The sequence below is a fragment of the Eriocheir sinensis genome, chromosome 28, assembly GCF_024679095.1.
Source record: "Eriocheir sinensis breed Jianghai 21 chromosome 28, ASM2467909v1, whole genome shotgun sequence".
Taxonomy (NCBI): Eukaryota; Metazoa; Arthropoda; class Malacostraca; order Decapoda; family Varunidae; genus Eriocheir; species Eriocheir sinensis.
The window spans coordinates 1125001-1131822 of record NC_066536.1 but is presented as its reverse complement, the minus strand read 5'-3'; positions in this window follow the sequence as shown (position 1 = coordinate 1131822).

Below are 6822 nucleotides of genomic sequence, written 5' to 3'. Positions count from 1 at the left end.
TAAAAGAGGCTGTGTATTGCTGGTGGGAGAAGAGATAATGATGGTACTGAAAGTGGTATTGAAAAGGCCAAAAACGAGCAAAGGATAGGAGGGAGTATAAGGGTGATAAGGTGGTGGTGGTGGTGGTAAGGAAGGTGCCAAGTGAGTGAAAGTGACTGTGGGTGTTTGTCCTCGCCACCCCGCCCAGTCTGGTATCAAACCATGATGGCAGAAAGAGAGAGAGAGGGAAGGGAGGAGGGAAAAAAAAAAGGAGGAATCTAACCCTAACCCTTGGCCTGTATAGTGATGTGTGTGTGTGTGTGTGTGTATGTGTGTGTGTGTGTGTGTGTGTGTGTGTGTGTGTGTGTGTGTGTGTGCGCGCGCGGTGCGGGGGGACAGCGGGCAGGCCATGGCGAGATTGGCTTGTCCATGGCAAAAGCCTGAATTGCCTGCGAATTCGGTGAAATATAATTCTGCGGCGGGTATTGCCAACGCTGGGGTAAGGGGGGGGGGGCAGGGGGGAAGTTAGGATAGTGGAAGGGTCATTGACAGGCAGGGGATAAGGGGGAGGATAGCGGAAGGGTCACTGAGAGGCAGGGGAAAAGGAGGGGTAGTAGGAATAAGGAGAGTGGAAGGGTAATTGACAGGCAGGAAGTCAGGGAGGACTGGAGTAAAGCTAGTGCTGGGGTCATTGACGGGCAGCGGGTAGGGGGGAGGATAGTTGTACGGATAAAGGGTCATTGATGGGGAAGTAGGGCTAAGGATAGTAGAAGGGTCATTGACGGGCATGGGGTCAGGGGAAGGATAGAAACACGGATAAAGGAAGGGTCACTGATGGGTAGGGGTGTAGGAAAACAAAGGAACACAAAGGAAGAACAAACAACAGCAGACCTGCTGGTCCTTACGAGGCTGTTTGTGACAAGCTACACTAACTGTCGAATCAAAGGTGGAAGATGAACGACAGCAAAGGCGAAGGCTCCTCCCCACCCCCCCATCCCTCCAGCCAAAGCTGGCAGGAAAGGAAAAAGAACCATGCAGCATGGAAAAACTGCATGGAAATTTGTAGGAAAGAGGAAAGAACTACCATTACTGCTACCACTAACCGGGCGATAAAAGCGGACAAGGACACTAGTATTCGAAAGAACTTAACGTTATTACGACAATGAGTAATATCTTAGTTGCTGGTTGGATTCAAAATACTTGTCTAATCTATTCTTGAAGGCCGTAACTGTTGTACTATCAACGACATCACAGGGTAGAGAGTTCCAAACATTAACAACTCGATTGAAGAAGTGTTTATCTTCGTGCGACGAGAATCTTTTACCACTTATCTTCAAATTGTGATTTCTTCTTGTTCTATTTGATCGATCAATTGTAAAGTAATCTTCCGCATTAATATCACTGAATCCTTTAAACATTTTAAACACTTCTATTAGATCGCCTCTCTTTCTTCGTTTTGATAGGTTGAATAAATTTACTTCTTTAAGCCTTTGTTCATATGATAAATTTCTCAACCTAGGAATCATCTTTGTTACTCTTCGTTGAACCCGTTCCAACTTTTCTGTCTTTTCTGTAATAGGGAGACCAAAACTGTACACAGTACTCTAGACGGGGTCGAACCAACGAATTATACAGTTTTAATATTACTTTTTCCGATTTATTATTAAAGACTCGTCCGATGAAGCCAACCAATTTGTTTGCAGTTTTAACTACCTCTGAACAATGCTGACCGGGCTTTAAATTGCTTGAAATAGTGATTCCAAGATCCTTTTCTTTACTTACTGCAGAAAGTTGTTGGCCATTCATTACGTACCGAACGCGATTGTTATTTTTTCCGATGTGCAGCACTTTACATTTGTCAACGTTAAATTTCATTTGCCATTGATTGGCCCAGCGTGCAAGTCGATCTATGTAGATCTGATTGTAAAGCTTCTTCGTCGAGTGTCGCAGTTACTTTACTGGCAATTTTTGTGTCATCAGCAAATTTTGATACTTTGCAAGTGAGCCCATCATCAATATCAATAACATAAATTAAGAGCATGGGGCCAAGTACTGATCCTTGAGGTCCAGTCTGGCACCTGGATACCAGCAACGTTTTCTGCGGCCGTTTGATGAACGACCACAGAGCTCAACCACCTGGCCACGCACCATAGAGTCCCCAACTAGGCGAGTCTCAAACTCATCCTCCATGGTGTCAGCCAGCACCTGGAACCTATTGAAGGTAGTGGGGGTCAGTAAATCCTTGGTTGCCTGCTTCGGTTTGGCTCCATTCCTTACAGGTTGGAACCCGACATCCTGTGAAGCAGGAAGAGAAACGTTAAGTGGGGCAGGCTGGAAGTTGTCCTGTGAGGCAGGCTGGGAGTTAGCCTGTGAAGCAGGCTGAAGAGAAGCTTAAGGAAAAAAAATACATGTGTGTGTGTGTGTGTGTGTGTGTGTGTGTGTGTGTGTGTGTGTGTGTGTGTGTGTGTGTGTGTGTGTCTGTGTGTGTGTGCGTGTGTGTGTGTGTTCACTCTGACAGTTGCCTTATTAAGCTGCTCTTTTCTCTCTCTCTCTCTCTCTCTCTCTCTCTCTCTCTCTCTCTCTCTCTCTCTCTCTCTCCATTCCTACGTCTCTCCCTATCTCCCTTCCACTCTTTCTCCCTATACGACCTCCCTCCCTGCCTCCTTTTCTCCGTTGCTCCCTATCTCCCTTTTTAACTTTCACCCTCACTCCCTGTAGCCCCCTTTCTATGCCCCCCCCCCCCCCCCCATGTCCTTTTTTTCACTTCCTCTCTCTCTCTCCTCCTTCCCCTCCATCCCTCGTCCCCTCTCCCTCCCTGTCTCTCGCTCTCTCCCGTGTATGTTTTTCAATTTAGTAGACATAAGCCATAAAAGAGAGACTCGCTGGCAAGGAAACTCATTGGAAACAGAAACATAGTGGACCGCTAATGACCCGGGCTGGAGGATCTGTATGTGGCCTGACTCTCCCTCTGTGTGTGTGTGTGTGTGTGTGTGTGTGTGTGTGTGTGTGTGTGTGTGTGTGTGTGTGTGTGTGTGTGTGTGTGTGTGTCCCGTAATTCTAATGGTCAATACCCTCGTCATTTTCCAGCAAATTGACGCTGTTTTTGGCCGGACGCAGGGTCGCGGGCATCCCATTTTGTGAATAAAAGAGGCGGGCGGACGGACGGGTGGACGGACGGGCGGACAAGGCAGGGTGAGGGAGAGGAGGGAGGAGGGGAAGATCGAGTGGGAGGCAGGATGAGGGAAGGGAGGCAGAGGGAGAAGCAAGAAGAGGGACGGGAGAGAGAACTGAGGGAGAGTAAAGGAATGATGAAAACTGAGAGAGTAAGAGTGGGAGAGTAGAAAGGAAGGATGAGGGTGGAGGGCACAAGGAAGGCTGGTTGGAGGAGAAGAGAGAGAGGAGGGAGAGTGAAGGAGGGTAAGCAGGGGAGGAGAGAGAGGAGGCACGATAAGTTAAGTGGGAGAGATAGATAAGGAAGACAGGAGAAGGTAGGTAGGATGAGGCATGAAAGAAGAAGGGGATTGAAGGAGAGAAAAATGAAGAGGATGGGACAGCGGGAAGGGGAAGGGAGGACAGGGGGGGGGATGGTCAGCTGCCTGTGTCCATGATCAGCCCTGTCCTGCTCCCTCCCTTCTCCCTCCCTCCCTCCCTTGAGAACCGCTTGCAAAGTGGATATGAAATTGCGTCACACGACACTCAGAAAGGAAAACATACACAGACAAATGTTCACAAAAGCATAAAAGCGAAAAGCCAATGAATTTCTATTTGGTGTTGTGTCGTGCAGGCGAGGCAGCAGCGACATGGCCGGGGACGATGCGCGCGAGGGGAGGGGGGGAGGGGGGGCTGGGAGGCGTGAATGGGTGCGTGCGGGGCGAGGCAAACGAGGATGGGGGTACAAGGGAGGCGTGTATGAGAGGAGTATATACAGAATGGGGCGTTTAGGAGTGGGGTTGCTTGTGCATGGGGGATGGGGGGAGAGATGGGGGGCATGGAGGAACGAGCAAGGGAGGAATGCATGGGTGTTGGGAGAACAAAGGGGGTGGAGGGATAATGTTGGTGAGGAGTGAAGGAGGCGTGGGAGAACAGGGGTGAAGCGTGGAGGGGGAGGCATGTGTGGGGGCGCACAACGAGGGGCTGAGCGTGGCCCGGCGCTCACAGCCTGTCAATAATTTCCGTGTCCAATATTCACTCCAAATACGAGTCAGCCTTTTGCAAAACTGACAAAACAGTGGCGGAGCGAACACCTGCGTTACGGCCCTGCAGAACACCTGCCTCACCAAACACCTGCATTACAACACTGTGGAGCACCTGCCTCACGGAGCATCTAAATTACGGCTAGCGGAACAGCTGCGTTATGGCCCAGAGAAACACCTGCCTCATGACCATGAGCAATGTCTAAATTTCGACCCTGACAAACACTGACATAAACAATTTCCTCATGGAGCAATTCTCCTCACTTCAATCGTTCCTCACTTCTCCCTCCTGCTGTCCAGATCAACCCTAGCTTCAGCGACTTTGATTAGGAGGAGCACCGGGAGTCAGCATGGGTCACGCAAGTCAAATATCACGCCAGCAACTTAAAATTCACATGCGCCACTAACAGGCTCGTGCTATGCACCAGAGGTCCCTCAAGAGTGCCTTCAAGAGCCGCTATGAGCAGCACGTAAGACGCGTAACGTTCTCCTTTCCTTTCGTCTAAGTTTTATCCATCCTCTCCCTTGCTTCTTGCTTCTTCCTTCTATCTTTTCCCTTTCTCCTCTCTTTCTTTCTCTTCTGCGATGCCTCTTTCCTACCCTCCTTCCCTAACACGGCCACAAAATTGTTAAGGTCTCACGTCAATTAAAAAAGAGGGCAGCGCTTGGTGATATCACGGAGGAGGAAGAAGAGCAGGAAGAGAAGAGGAGGACGAAAAAAATAGGAGGAGGAGAAAGAGGAGTGTGAGATGTGACCTGCATGAAGTATTTCAAATGTGTAGAAGCGATTAACAGTGGTAACGTTCAAAAAGTACTTACAGCAACTGAAAAAAAATTGTTAATACCCCGGACAATGGGTGCACGGTAAATAATTCACATAACAACTACGTATAACACCACCACCACCACCACCAACAACAACAACAACAACAACAACAGCTGAATGGCTGAATGGATAGCAAGACGGCCCCGCGTTCAGGAGGACGCGAGTTCAATCCCCGACCGGTGCCACCAAGCTGGGATTTTTCAACCGCCGCCGAGTGGCTTAAAACTACCCACATGCTGTCCAGAAGACCACCTATCAACCCGGACTCTAGATTCTAGGATTAAAGATGAGCTCCGGGAGGGCAGCATGAGCCAGTGCAAGATGGCGCCACTATAAACACTCGCCTGCGCCAGAACGGGCTGGGCCGACCATCAGGACCCACCGGGAAGAAGCCTACCGGCGCAATAGGCCTCAACGTAAAAAATAAAAAAAATAAATAAAATCAAAAGCAGACAATTAAAACACAATCAACAGCAATATTAACAACTAGAACCTCAACAACAACAACAACAACTATGAAAATATCAAAAGCAGACAATGAAAACACAATCAACAGCAATATTAACAACAAGAACCCCAACAACAACAACAACAACAACAACAACAGCAGCAGCAACACCCACACTCGCGCGCCTCATTGCAACCAATTTAAGACGAGGGAGTGTTTTAATGGACAAGCGAATCCCTTAACTAGAGTAAAATAAATTTGTATTGCGAGTCGAAAATTGAATTTGCATCTGGATTAACGAATTTAACTGCACTGCCATTCTCCACATTTGTAGCTGAAGCGACGGTGGTGGTGGTGGTGGTGGAGGTAGAGATGGTGGTGTGGTGGTGTGGTGGGGGGGATGGTGATGATGAAAGAGGGTACGTATATACGTGTATTTCTTTTATATATTTTTATTGTGTCATGTTTTATTATTGTAATTGCTATGTATTCACATCCTTTATAATCATGATTAGTATCATTATCCTTATTATTATTATTATTATTATTATTATTATTATTATTATTATTATTATTATTATTATTATTATTATTATTATTATTATTATTATTATTATTATTATTATTATTATTATTATTATTATTATCACTATTACTATTATCATTATTATTATTATCATTATTATTGTTATTATTATTATTATTATTATTATTATTATTATTATTATTATTATTATTATTATTATTATTATTGCTATTATTATTATCTTTCGTATCATCATCGCAGTTCTCTTTTCTACATTTTTATTAAGATGAGGAGAGGCAGGTGCAGCGGAAGGAGGGAGCAGCTTGCCGGTTAGTCAACAGGAATACTGTAAATTAAGACTACGTAGGAAATAAAGGTAGGGCAGACCTCGAGGAAAGACACAACTTAAAGGGATGGAAGGCAGGGATAAGAAGGAAATGTTATGAGAAGAAAAGGAGGACATGTAGCAGAAGGGAGAGAAGGGAGGGAGAGCAAAGGGATGGAAGGCAGGGATAAGAAGGTAAAGGGTTCATAATGAGAGGAGGACTTGTAGCATTAAGAGAGAGAAAAGGGAGGGAGGTGAGAGAAAGAAAGGGATGGAGGCCAGGGATAAGAAGGTGCGAAGAAGAAAAGGAGAAGAGGACATGTAGCAGAAGGGAGAGAAGGGAGGGAGCTGAGAGAGAAAGGGATGCAGCGAGAAGGGAGAGGGTCTGACGTCGGCGGAGTACAAAGGACGGTCCGCCAGTCTAGCCCCCCATCCTGGAGGCGTCGGGGGAGCCTGTCGCTGCAGTACCTGTGGCGGCGCGGGACGGCACGCCACGCACACAATTACAGGCTTCCATTAACTTGC